At 37.2% G+C, this 15172-nt stretch overlaps 1 protein-coding gene across 2 annotated transcripts in view; it reads left to right on the top strand.

Annotated features, from left to right (window-relative positions):
* Positions 1 to 15172, top strand: part of GATA4 (GATA binding protein 4) — a 74969-nt gene that overhangs the window by 36850 nt on the left and 22947 nt on the right. The window lies entirely within an intron of this gene.

Here is a 15172-nt window from a genome sequence, read left to right as displayed (position 1 = left end):
GGATGATTGGGAGATTGGGAAGACAGAGTTGGTTTAGATTGGGGGCATTTTTTCATTATATTGGAAGGGCAACAGTATATAAGGTTGACAAATCTAACACCAAACATGTTGGATAAACTAATTTATTTACTTCTAATCTGCACTTTTGAGTTTGCTGAATTTATTATTTGTCAAAAGATTCAAAAGTTTCTAATTCATAATTTCATTTTTATAATGTAAACAGCATGTCATATCCCCTGGCTTATTTATCCCTCATAACACTCCATTAAATAAATTAGCCCAACAGCATGCCTAGAATCATTGTTTTAGATAACTAAATAATTAGATGCCTAGAATTATTGTAAGGCTGTGAGATGAAGGACTGTAAGAAACCAGTGATATGTTAATCAAACATAACCCATTTTAAACGGGTTACATTGATATGTATATGGTATAGAGGCGATTCAGATAACCTGACCTTCTGGTAGGTGGCTAAAGTTTGGAAAAAGTTAGTAGTTTGTATCAATTGACATCAGGAGTCAGGATCCTGAGAACTATAACTTTCAAGGAAGAACATTAATCTGAATGTTAGACAAGAACAGTGTCTCATAAGAAATAAGGAATTGCTGTTTATCTGGTTCAGGCACTTGACAGCACCAGCTGAGTTTAGTCACATTAGTTTTTTGACCCATCTTCCTTTATAGAATTTCCTTATTCAGTTTTATTTCAGCAATGTCAAGTTTTTGAGATGGTTTGGTCTGGAAAAAAGTGGACTTGTCTGATAAATTATCCAGGAAGAATCTCTAATTCTCCCTATTCCTATTCCAATACACGATTAAATACACCAACTGACTTTCAGAAACATTCAAGAGCTTTTTAGTTACCCTCTTTTCATTCATTCATGTTCTGTTGCTATTCAAGAGGCAAACGTACTCCCCAGATTACCAGACATTTCAAAATCATAGTTTAAAACCATACAACATAGTCATTCCTAAGCAGTAACCCTACAGAGATAACATTAACAATGAAATCCACATGTTTTGCGGGAGTTAATATTACATTAATATTTTACAGGGAAAAATCTCCTTTGAGTTGAGAGTGATTCCTAATGAATCAACCGCTTTGGGAATAATACTAAAGTAGTTTGCCATTGCTTTCTTCCAATGCCGTGTGTGTGTGTTTCTGTGTGTTTTATCCTCTGTTCCCAATCATCACAGATAGAGTATTATGGCATACAAAGTTGTCAAATGTGTAGCTTTCATGGTAAGTTTCATGCTACCAAAACAATTTAAATGGGATAGATTGGAAAGCTAGACAAGTGATGACCTTCTTTTCAGGGGCTTGAATATTTTTTTTAAAACCACATTTCTCCTGTTTGTTAAGCGGAGTCTTCCCTCTGCATTTCCCTGCAGGTTTCTGCTCTCTTTTTTTTTCACTGTTGGTGAACTCCTACAGCCATTCTACGAGCAGCAGGGGAGCAGTGGCTCCTGTAGCTTGTATTTCCATGGATTGTGACATTTATATGGCTTCAGCCTTTTGCCATAAACCAGAAGACAATGGGAGGGATTTTAACACTGTGCTAATAGTGGGGCTTGGTTCCTCCAGTGTTAATGACCAGTTGAACCTTAACCTTTATGGAACCAAGTGTGGACGTTTGAGATCAAGGTGCCAGCCAGATTTAATACTTGGTTGCCAACTGTTCCAAGTCCTGCTTCATTAGCATCCTTTCACCTAGGAGGCTTAAAAGTAAACTGCTAATGAGTACACAGTAAGTCTCCATCTATAAAAGGAGAGGGTGCTGGGACATCTATTCTTCCTTTGGTTTCATACGTTGCTTGAATAAATGGCTTATTGGTGAAAGGTGTCCATACTGTGACACTTTTAGTTTTATTTACACTGACTTTTCAGTTTCAAGAGTTAAACCTTGACATTGAAAGTAGATTTGAGAGCGGATACATCCTACTAGGCTGTAGCTCAAACTAAATGTTGGAAATTGGTAACAGGAAACTAAACCTGGTGTATGGACCCATGCTGTGATCCAGTACATTCATCCGTGATGAAAAAAAAATGGGAGGGGGCTCTCAGGTCAAATGAGCAATGCTCACTGCTGCTCGGTGAAAAAAATGTATATTTCTCTTAGGATAACAGGGAAAAAATACTTCACCCACAGTGATATATGACTATGTAAGATTGGTAACTGCAAAAATCTTGTCATTTCTTACATGGAGATATTTTATTCTATACATGGATGTGGACATCCGGTAAATAGGCAGATAGCTGAGAAGTGTGCTGGCTGTTTGACAATGAATGGTGGAGGATAGGAATAACTTATGTTCCTATATTCCCTTGCATTTTTTTTTTTTTTTGGATACATGAAAAATGATCATGATAAAAACCATCCTATTTTTAGCTATGATTGCTGAATATAATGTTCTTGTTCAGGGATAATATGTTTTTGGGTAGGAAAGGCTTGGAACCAACAGGGAATAGCTCTCCCTTCATGCCTTCTTTTGTGATCTTCTTGGAATGTTTTGATAGATCCTGTCTAGATCCAGAAGGGTTTTTCCCCCCTGTTCTTCAAGAAAACAGACTCTTACTTGCAAATGGAAACTCTTAATCTCCATAGTTAAAGGGAGCTTCAGAATTTACACCTCCCGGCTAAGCTTTTGGTAGTCTTTCCTCAGCTTTTTTAGTTTCTCTAACCTCTATTCTCCCATCCTTTATTGAAAGAACTGCCTTTCCCATACTTTCTTTTTAGAAATTCTCTTTAAATGTTTTAAAACAGCATCCTAGCTGAAGTGGGTGTGGGAGCCTTTGAAATGACGTCAAAGGTACATTAAGAGAATGACCCATTTTAGAAAACATTATCAAAGAATTTAAAGAATATGTGGGGAGGAGTAAATTCGAAGTTCCAGCCCTTAAACTGAATGCTATCAACTATGCACAGGCCAAGAGTCTCTTACTTGTTTTGCATTCCACTGCCACTGAGTTAGGCATGGTTCAATTGAGAGCAGTGGCTTTTACCTCCCTTAGTCCATTTATGTTGCTGTTGTCTCCTATTGGGGTTCTGTGCTTGGTCTACAAAGTCTGGGTTGCAAAAATGTGGATAACTAATGACCATGTAGCAAAGAGATGGAACACCTCAATCCAGCGCTTGTCTGGATTTTTGCAGACCAGATAGCATAGCCCTATGGAATAAGTATATAACACCTAGAAACCAGGAAACCTTGAGTTTTAGCCCCATCTTAGGCACAAAGCCACTGGATGACTTTGGACCAGTCACTTTCTAGGAAAGAGGCAATGGCAAACCTCTTCTGAAAAACCTTGCCAGGAAAACTGCAGCAAATTCTCCAGATTCTCCGAGAATCAGACACAATTGGAAAAAAAAAAGGGGTGGGGCAGGGGGGACCTCTAATGCTAACCTACAGAAACAGGTTTTTTTCAAAGCTCAGTGGTAAGGGTGAGTCTAGTGGCATTACCAGTTCTTGTGGACCCCAAAGTTGTTGTTTCTCTTGCCGTCACTATATTTATGCTGCCTTCCATGCAGCATTGCCCTCCTCCACCCCACCCCACCCCAGCTTCTGGAATGGAAGCTGTAGGGAAATCTGTCTGGCATATTCACTGCCTTTGTTAAGGTGATTGGTTTCCTCTTTCAGTAAGCGAGGTATTGGCATGCCAGTTTATACATGGCTAAGAATTATACTAAAATGGCTTTTAAAATGTGCAGAACAGCATTGAGAGAAAATAACCTTAGCTAACTGAGTGTTTCTTCCCAGAATATCTGATGGTGTTGCTATGTAAAGACTCAGGGATATTTTGATAGTGGGTAGGGACATGATGGGAATTTTTAAAAGTTGTGCTTTTAAACCTCTACCCTCCTCTCTCTATATATGCAAGAAAGTATATGTTTGTGTGTCTGTCTGTCTGTCTGTCTGTAACCTCTATCCCAGGGGTGAAATCCAGCAGGTTCTGACAGGTTCTGGAGAACCGGTAGCAGAAATTTTGAGTAGTTCGTTGAATCGGCAAATACCACCTCTGGCTAGCCCCAGAGTGAGGTGGGAATGGGGATTTGGCAGTATCCTTCCCCCAGAAGTGGGGAGGGAAGGGAGATTTTGCAGTATCCTTCCCCTGCTATGCCCACCAAGCCACCAAACCACGCCCACAGAACCGGTAGTAAAAAAAATTGAATTTCTGCTCTACCCCCCCATACATATGCAAGAATGTGTGTGTGTGCCTGTGAAACCATTCACAGAGGAGATAATCAAGTTGTCTTATGAAGAATCAAAAATCATTGATCAGTTTCTGAGAAATCCTGAAATTCCTTGTAGCCACTATACAGCAAGGATGATCTGGAAAGGTTGGGTTCTATTGTACACTGTGTGTGATCTTAAGGAAGCTAAACATCCTTTCTTTGGCTTTTTGATAGCCTTTGTTGTTGAAAAAGAAAGCACAATATGAAACATTTTTCAAATATAAAAGGTGATACAAGTACAGATACTTCTTGAGATCTTCAGCCAAAGGCCTACCTTCTTCAAAATACGACCTTTTTATTGTGCATTTTCTAAAATTAGTCAATTCTATTTCTTGTCATTTTCTCTCCCAGGCAGTTATCTTTCTCCTCCTAAGCTATTGCTTTTAGCCTTTTCTTATCATATCTCTGTTCAGTTTCTTCTTCCAAACTGTAGTTCCTTGGTCCCTTAGCTTCCATTGAACAAAGTATAGAGGGATCACTTGAGATTCAGGTTTATCTTCTATGTGTGTTCATTTATACATCTTTTCCTTTCCATATCATTTCTGCATCAGTCTTCTGATTGTCATAGCAATGAGACAGCTATCAATGAAGGCCATTTATTACAACGAGATTTGAAGGGATCAACCCCATGTTTCTCACCCCTTTCCATCATCTTTTCTCCCCCCCTCCCTCTCTCTCTTCCTCCACCCCCTCTCCATCTCAGCTGTTTTTCTTTCCTCTAAACTATTCAAACTTTGTCACTTCCAATCTGAGCCTTGATCAATAGACACTGGCTTACAAAGTTAATGATAATCACAAAATAAACTCTGAGGTTTCAAAGTTCATCTAGCTTCAACCCCTCCCCCCCCATCCTGGGACCACGTCAGAGGCTTTCATTGATTGTTGTGGAAGCAGAGCAGGAGTTTGAACCTGGCCTCTCTCCTCTCACCAATCTGATCTGGATTCAAGACTGCTTCAGTTCTCTTCCTTATCTGGATCTTTTTTGCCTATCTTATAATGTCTGTTATTTTAGATAAAAAGAGCCCAATCAATTGATTTAGAAACCAGGCAAGTTCTATTCCTCTCTGATAACTTTGCTCCCTGCTGTTTTATCAGATAGGTCAGGGTTTTTGTGTGACTCTGTAGAGTTTTGGAAGTGACCTCTGCAGATACTTTTATCAAAGGCTGTTAAAAAATCTCTGCTCATGGTAGTGATGGTTGTAGTAATGCTTTCTCCATGAACTGTGACTTATGTAATAGTTTCTGCAACATCCAGTTTTAGATTTTCAGCTCCAAATAGGCAACAGAAATGAGATTATATGTGTATATATATATGCATGAGATCTTTTGATAAAACACAACTGTATTTTACTTAGAGATCATTTATGCAAGCTCAACAAGTGTGTTAACCGTATTGTGACTTATGATATTTCATGTGATTTAGGGCACGACTCATTCATTGCTATGTAAAGGAAGCAAAAGCACTACACAAATGGAAAAGCCATAAAGTCTGCCTCACAGAGAGTAAGAATTTTAGAAAAATACATGGACTCCAGGGATAGAAAACAATTTCAAAGTTTTTGTACAGTCCTTGCTCTCAAATAACACAGTAGTGGTTTCTCCCTTTCAAACGACTTGGAAATAAACTACAAGTGGTCTTTCAGGTACAACCACAACGGAGTCCAAAATTTCCATTGCTAAGCAAGACAGTTGTTAAGTAAATTCTGCGCCATTTTACAACCTTTCTTGCCAAAGTTGTTGAGTGAACCACTGCAATTGTTATGTTAGCAATAGCGGTTGTTAAGTGAATCTGGCTTCCTCATGGACTTTGCTTGTTAGAAGGTTGCAAAAGATAATCACATGATCCTAGGACACTGCAACTGTCATAAATAGGAGCCCATTGCCAAGCAGCTGAATTTTGATTATGTGACTGTGGGAATAGCAGTAGCACTTAGATTTATATACCACTTTATAGTGCTTTACAGCCCTCTCTAAGCAGTTTACAAAGTCAGCATATTGCACCCAACAATCTGGGTCTTCCACCTCGGAAGGATGGAAGGCTGAGTCAACCTTGAGCCACTCAGGATCGAACTCCTGGAGAGAGCAGTGAGTTAGCCCTGCAGTACTGCATTCTAACCACTGCACCACCATGGCTCTTGTAATTTTGTAATTTTGATCATGTTGTACTATGGTTGTAAGTGTGAAAAATGCTCATAAGTCATTTTTTTGAATCCTGTTGGATGGTCACTAAATGAATGGTTTTAAGTTGAGGAATACCTGTGTTCATTAACTGCTTGGCCTTCTGTACCAATTCTGTTGACATCTGTTGGAAAACCATGGGGTGATTGCTAGTGCCTCTGTGTCTACAAAAAAGGATTAGAAGCATTTGAGGAAAGTTCATAATATATGAAGCCCTAGTGAAATCTCCACAAGAAGGAAAATCTCAAAAGAAACAAATCATTGGCAATGGCAGCAAAGAATTATTGCTTTCAAATGTTATTGTGGGAATCAAAGTATTGACCACGTCAACAAGATTAAGCAAAAGACTGGAAGACACAAAAGATGCCCCATGGGAGATGGACATGCCACTTTATCTACCTTGAAGCACCTAGTTACAATTTTTTTCAGTCTTATTTAGATACATTACTCAAGCAACTATATGAAAATAGTAAGAAAGCAATTTAAAATGTTGGGACTAGGCAAATTGAATTCCACTGTAGTATTGTGTTTCCACTTTTTCTGCAAGCCTTGTCTATATTCTGAGGTATAAAACTTATTTTAGTATTTATTCCAAATCTTACACAGGAAATGCTCCAGAAGGCTGTCAGAGTTCATGGGCAGGCACAAAAGGAATTTCCTTAAAAATGTTTTTTCCTCCCATTACAGGAAGTCAACAGGATATGTCTTTTGCCTTGATCTGTAAGACCTAGTTCCTTGACTGTGCATTATAGGAAAATTTTTGCATATATTTGTATTTTGCTGTTGTCCACCATTTTGTAAAAGATGGAGATTTTTGCAATCATGATGCCATTGACCTGTATTAATGTATAGTCAAGACAGCCAGATACTCATTACCCAAAAAAGGGGACACAGATTTGTTCAAGTCTTCAATACTTCAACACTAATACCCTGTTTTCCCCCAAAATAAGACAACTCCTGATAATAAGCCCAATCGGGCTTTTGAGCACATGGCAATAAGGCCAAGCACTTATTTCAGGGTTCAAAAAAATATAAGACAGGGTCTTATTTTCGGGGAAACATGGTATATATGCAAGTATTTAAATTTGATTGAAATTCAGTACATTGTAGAATAGTGGGGATGAACTGGCTTAACCTTTTGCGATTCTCATTTCTTAACTGTGGGTGGGTGGCTTCAAAATCTCTCCTTTCTGTTATAGTTCTTTATCTTTAAACCATATTTCAGTCAGTCAACCTTTCAAAAGGAGGATTGCTGTCTGAAGCATGAGATACCATCGCTCTATCAATTACACTTCTAAATAAACATTAATTTACATAAAATGTTCAGCACCAACCTCGGGCAAACTCAGTGGAGAGTAAATTCCACTGCTTTCTTCAAACTATATTAAATCTCAGATTATCTTAATGAACTCAAAAGGTACATTCTATTATTCTAGCTGCATATTTAAAAATAATAAATGCAATGCAAATCTAAATATTACAAATGGCAAATGCTAACCCCACAATCATTTTGCTTTTTATCTTAGATATTTCCTTATTACACTGACTTTAGCTCATTCACTATAAGTAAACACCTATAGTGGTTTTAGCTTCAGAATAACTGCTGTGAACCATGCTCATTAAGATTTTCTGAATTGTTTGAACAATTTAATTATAAAATGGAGAAAATTCATAAATTCTTGTTAAACATGGAGCTGGACTCAACGGATCTAACTACTGTCATCCATTGAGACCTTCAAATACAGAGAGAGGCAGGGAGGAGGAGTAGGGAATGAGAAGTATCATATGATTGCAAGATATATGCAGAGTGGCCTCAAGAAAATACTGGGCTCTTCTTTGCTAGAGATAATTAAACAGCGGCTAGACAGTCATTTGAAGATTCTTGCCTGAATGAAGATTGGATTAGATGACCTCAAAAAACTTTTCAAACTGAAATTCTAGGTTTTAATGGTTGAGCATCTCATATATCTTTATGAGTGGGCAGTGCATACTAGAAGTAAATATGTGAACTATTCCTGATAAGATAGCCAGAGACAGAACCTGCTGAAAATAATTATATTTGCTTTATATACAAAGGCTGAAGAGCTTTCCAGAACTGTTGCTATCAAAGAGCTCTCGCATGGAGCCAGCTTCTCTCTTATTGCTCCTGAGCCAGGGACTTTGATGGGCTTTGGCTTATGGAGGGAATCACATTTGTTGCTCCTAGTTAAATTTCAACTGCTGCAGCCTCCAAACCATAGTCTGAGCTCTCAGCCCCTGCTATTCCCTTGGACCCTGCCCAATTGACTGGTAGGAATCTGGCCAAGGAGCTTTGCATAAGCAGTTGATTTGGATCAAGGGCTCCTTGCTTGAAATGCTGTCCTACAGACTTTTCAGATGCTAGTCTCTTACTCAACCCACCCCCAGCCAAAGTCCCGTGATTACATGATTGCATTGTTGCTTTCATCTATCTCTTTTTTCCACTCAGTGCAGTCGAAGAACAAAGCTTAAAGGATGGCTTAAAACCTATTGACTTAGAAACTTAAAAGCATTCTTTAAATAAATTTAAAAAACTAATGATTTGAAAGCCAGGCTGGAGACTTGTGGAATACCCATGTTGGAAATTAATGGATAATTGATATGTGCTGCTGGCCTCTGTGAGATGAGTTAAATATAGGTGCTCTCAATTAGAGCCAAAACAAATGAGATTCTCAAAATGTTAGTTGATATGCGTTGCAGATGAACCAGGACCTTTTAAAAAAGATTATGAAGATTCCAGAGCAAAGAAAGTATGAATTTATCCAGTGAACATGAAATTTTAAATCATTTTGGTGATTTCCAATGTATTCAAATAGGTTTATTTCATTTTTTCATTTATTTCATTTATTTTCATTTTTTATATTGAAAACAGTATCCTCAGGCTATAATTGTGTTATACTTAGAACAGTAATGGGATTATTGTTTTCAATAAGTGAAACATCTACAAAATTATTTTCTAGATGTCTTATTATTTCTGTCACAATATCAACTTGATTAATGCTTTCAAATATGTATGTCTCATTTTTATACTTTAAAGCCATCCAAATAACTTTTTAAAACTTTATTTATTTTATTTTATTTTTTATTTCTTTGCTTCAGCTTCCTTGCTTTAAACGCATATGCCGCCTTTGAATTTTTAATCTATTTCCAAAGCAGAACACAATAAGGATATGTGAAATAAAATTTACATTTAGTTCCTCCCTCCACATTTGCAAGATTTTGTAAGAGTTGCATTGAAAATGATAGCAATGCTTACAAATGGCCATATTGCCAACAAGCAAAGGCAGGATCTTGCCTCAATGGCTTTTGGTGCTACTGTAAAACCACTGGATTGCAAAAAACAATGTTCTGTTAGATATGTTCACTGCCTTGAATTATTTATTCAAGTAATAAAGGTGGGATACAAATAAATAAAAAAAAATCTCAGCAGTACTATCTAATAACAGAAAAATAGTTCTTTCTCTCTTGGTTAATGATCGAACTTGGAATTTGTTTCCTTTTATTTTGTTGCACAGTGGGAACCATTCGATTTTATTTTATTTTTTTCCAATAAAGGGAAAATAAGAGGTGAAAGGAATATTAGGCAAGTTCACCCTTTTGAGCTATTTAGGCAGACAGACAGACAGACAGACAGACAGTTAAATAGATAGATAAATAGAGATAGATAGATAGATAGATAGATAGATAGATAGATAGATAGATAGATAGATAGATAGATAGATAGATTAGATTCGTATTACTTCATCATTTGTGTTAAGAATCTTTAGATATTTTCAAAACATAAACCTGATGGAACAGGCCAATGGCCGCTTGTCCCAATTCTTTGTTTAATAATAATGCATTCTGGAAGTTCTAGCATGAAACAATATTTTGTTTCATTGTTGCTCCTTAGCAGTGGGTACTTAAAGCGAATAAGTAGCATATAAATGTTTGCAAATATATATATATATATATATATATATATATATATATATATGTTTATGTAAGTTTTCACGGGTATGTATGTGTGTATAGTTAATATTTCGGGTTTCTTCCCGTGTAATTGTGGATATATCCCTAAAAGGGTAGAAGCGACGTTTCGGCAGAATCCCATCTGCCATCATCAGGCTTATGCCAGTAGTCATTTTGCACTAACTGACGTTGGAATTTCAAATCTGGTGCTGGTATTCTGGGATGGCTCCACCTTTTCATTCTGATTGGTTGGGAGTCCCAGTATGTGTTTATTGGCTTGGCTTCGGGTGTATGGTCGGTTTTTCTCCACTAGGTGGCAGGGCTTTATCTTTGTGGCTGGTTTGAATATGATTTGGTTGGGATTTTTTTGTGCAATGTTTGGTCCATGTTCCACTTTGGTCCATGTTCGCTTCTACCCTTTTAGGGATATATCCACAATTACACGGGAAGAAACCCGAAATATTAACTATACACACATATATATATATATATATATTCTAGATTTAAATACTTCCATCCAGTCTAGAAGGTATTGATAAGCCTCTCTTCAGTGAATTTGTCTTTTAAATTGGTAAATATCACTTAAAGCAGCAGCAAATGCTGAAGTTCAGCTATATGATGTGTTAAGAAATGGTTATAGTTTCAATCCCCTTGCATTTCCATTTAACGAATAACCCTGAGTTCTAATTTTATTAGCAAAAGGAAGAAACTTCTTTCTATTCAACTTTTCTCTGCTTCTAAGCAACCTTCATGTTACTCATAATCTACTAACATTTTAAGTTGAAGGCACCCAGAAAGGACATCTGATACATAAACCTGGGGCGGGGAAGGCTATAATAGATAAAGAAGTAGTTAAATTGATGTAAATATATTATCATAAACAACATTTCATAAATAAATCATACAAAAGTTGACATATTGTTGCTTATGCCAAGGTTGCCATTCAAGGTCTTAGTCACTGCTATTACATAATTTAAGAATCTGGTTACCTTAAATTGTCATTCAGTTTTCTTTACCAAATGCTCTCCAGATGTTTCGGTTTTCAGTCCCCACAATTCTCAGGCAATCCTCAGTACAGGTTGTAGAAGTTCAATCCAAATATAATACAACAGTGCAGCAAAAATCCACTGTTTTGGAGCTACCTCCAATAATAGCAATAGCACTTAGACCAGTGGTGAAATCCAAATTTTTTTACTACCAGTTCTGTGAGTGTGGCTTGGTGGGCATGGCAGGGGAAGGATACTGCAAAATCTCCATTCCCACCCCACTTCAGGGGAAGGATACTGCAAAATCCTCATTCCCTCCCCACTCCTGGGGGAAGGATATTGCAAAATCTCCATTCCCACCCCACTCTGGGACCAGCCAGAGATGGTTTTTGCCGGTTCTCCGAAGTACTCAAAATTTCCGCTACCGGTTCTCCAGAACCTGTTAGAACCTGCTGCATTTCACCCCTGACTTAGACTTATATACCACTTCACAGTGCTTTACAGCCCTCTCTAAGCAGTTAAAGAGTCAGCATATTGCCCCCAATAATCTGGGTCCTCATTTTACTGACCTCGGAAGGATGGAAGGCTAAATTTATATACATATGTAGTCTACACCCGAAAACCCATTTTTCTACCCAGGACTATACTGCAATTTATATACTAAAAGATAGGAAAGGAGATTTAAGACTGAACAATATTGCAACTAAAAAGCCTTTTTGCATTTTAAAAAGCATTTAACATTTAATCTCTATAATTTTCCCCAGTGTGACATTCAAATAGAAGCATATTGAACTTTAAAAAAAATGCTGTAGAATTTACACAACTCTTATATTCTGTTTTTAAGGGTGATATTTTTCAATTTAAATGCTGCACTGTTAAACAAGAGGAGAAATTTGATCAATTGCTATAGGAGGAAGTTGCAAAATCTGGGTGCTGCTCCAGATAAAAGTCATTCCCACGTCTCCCCCCCCCCACCCCACAATCTACACTATGACATAGTGTAGACATAGGGTCTCCAAAACAATTTACTTATTTATGAGAAGGCAGATATTTCCTCCCCTAATCATTTAATATGACCGAGCACCTTGAGTTGTCTTTGCTGGAAAACAATAGATTTGCCCAAGCTCAAAAAAAAAATTAAAAAAAAAATGGTTATAGCATCTCAGTAAGCCAGCCAGGTGTTTTAGGTTTAGGCTCATGTGTGGAAGTTGTAGCTGCTTCTAATGTGATGCTATGTTTGTGTTCATGTGTATTTCCAAGCTCCTTTTCTTAAACCTTAAAACACAGAGTGTTTGGTATTTAACTAGCAAAATATAATTAGCAAAGTACACACCATCAAGCACATTAGCTGGCTCTGCATTTTGTGGTAGTAGCAGATTCCAACCATTCTTCCTGGGTTAAGGTTAAGCAAAATTATCATCTCTGATTTGAGAAATAGTAGAATCGTGTTTGCTACAATGGCTAGAAAACTATACATATCCTTGACTTGTGAAAATCAGTGTGTAATTCTGGCTAAAATGCTGAAGTGGGATTGCGGACATTCAGATTCAAGTCATGAAGTGTAGGGGACAATTTTGGGGCTAATCTCAGTCCAGTTATTTTATGATTGTTTTGTTGTCAGGATAAAAATTATCCATATATGCCCCTTTAAGTTTGTTAAAGGAAAAGTGCCACATAAGTGAAAGAAATAAAAATAAATTCTGTGTTGAGCAAGGAAGTTGGATTATATTCAGCTCTATGATTCTATGAAAATAAAAATTCAAAGCAGAAACATAGACAAAAAAAAAAAGATAAATAGGAAGAGTTGAAATAAACAATTTAAATGTCAGGATTTTGCCCCAGACTCTATTTCCATTATTATTATTCTAATTTGCCTTAGCATTATTATTATTTACATATATAATCTTACATCTATGGAGTTTATACAAGTCCCCTGCTCTGTTTTTATCTTCATAACAATGCTGAAAAGTAGGTGGATTTTCCCCAACGTTATCCAGCATGTTAAAATTAGTTGAGCCAGAGTTCCCATTTATCCTTGCAGCAAAATTTTAAGAATCCCTTTTAACACACAGTACAAGTGTTCAATAGCATTAACCTTTCCTGCTTATCTGCAAGAAATAGTACAGTTCATAGATGTAAGCTGAGATATGGTTGCTTTCCTTTATGTAATTGTTATTTCATACTTTTATACAGAAATTAGGATAATTTACTATTAATATATTTAAGATTAAGAGATTAAAAGTTATTAAAATAACTTTCATTGTCATTTTTTACTGTGAGCACACTGGCACATATTAAAAATGAAATTCTGTTGTCTGCTCTCAAAAGAAAGTATATAAGTTTTCTTATTCAATCTGCCTTTGGATTATGGATTTCCTGTCTGGCTGCTTTCAGAGGGTCAGATATCTCCTCAGCCCTTATTCTTAATACTGGTACACCATAGGGTTGCATGTTGAGTCCTTTACTCTATACTCTTTATCTACATGAGTGCAATCCCACGCACGCCGGTAATACTATTATTAAATTTACAAATGATACAACAGTGATGGGACTCATCTCCGGGGGTGGGGTGGGGGGATGAATCTGCCTATCAAGATGAGGTGGACCAGTTGCTTTCATGGTGTGGAGATAATAATTTGGTCCTCAACATCAATAAGACCAAGGAGTTTATAGTGGACTACAGAAGGAATAGATCAGACATCCAGCCCTTGGACATCCAAGTGGAGCAAGTAGCAAGTTTTAAGTTTCTGAGTGTTATCATAAAAGAGGACCTGATCTGGGGTGCTCACATTGCAGCACTGGTCAAAAGGGCATAATCCCAGTAGAGATTATACTACCTGAGACTTCTTAGAAAACAACAGCTGAATGAAAAACTGCTGGTGACTTTCTACCGCTGCAACATAGAGAGTATTTTAATTTACTGCACCTGTGTATGGTTTGCCAATTCTACAGTCGCAGATAGGACAGCACTCCAGAGGGTTAACGTCATTGCCCAGAGGATCATTGGTTGCCCTCTCCCCTCCATGGAAGAGCTTTATAGCTCCCGCTGCCTTAAGAAAGTTCAAAACATTCTTTAAAAATCCAACTCATCCTGGGCACCTTTTTATTGAACTTTAACCATCTGGCAGACGCTACAGGATAATAAAAACAAGGACAAATAGCCTGAAAAACAGCTTCTATCCCAGAGCAGTAACTCTATTGAATTCTACTGTATAATGCAATATTAATGCAGTATCAGGGGTTTTCAATTTAATTGTATAGAAAGTGAAGGATGTGTGTTTTTGTTTTATTTTAATAGTTTTTCTTATGTATAATGTACACTGAAGATGGCATTTGAGTTCATTGTATGAGGTGCAATGACAATAAAGTACTACTACTACTACTACTACTACTACTACTACTACTACATCTACCCATACACATACATAATACACATACACACACACACCACACACGAGAGTCCACAAGGTTAACATATAGGATAACTATATGGAACAAAGCTGTGACTGAATCTAGATGTTCTGCTTCAGATACTTCCTCGTGAAGATAACAAGGAAAACAGATCATGAAGAGGATGCATACATGTTAAATTGTAGATGTGTTTACAATTAATAATTGCCATTATTAAAAGACACTTAATAATTGCCTTTATGGCTGCAGGAGGAGCAAGAGGGAAAGAAACTTTAGGTGTGGCAACATTGAATGACTCAGATGTCCTCCTTGCATTAATAGTGTTTCCTTTTCTTTTCCCATGGAAGATGCTCCTTGTTCATCTTTGTAGAATTTCACATGATCAATTTCAGTGTGC

The sequence above is a fragment of the Pantherophis guttatus genome, chromosome 1, assembly GCF_059756535.1.
Source record: "Pantherophis guttatus breed Tessera chromosome 1, ASM5975653v1, whole genome shotgun sequence".
Taxonomy (NCBI): domain Eukaryota; kingdom Metazoa; phylum Chordata; class Lepidosauria; order Squamata; family Colubridae; genus Pantherophis; species Pantherophis guttatus.
This window is presented reverse-complemented; position numbering and strand designations above follow the sequence as displayed.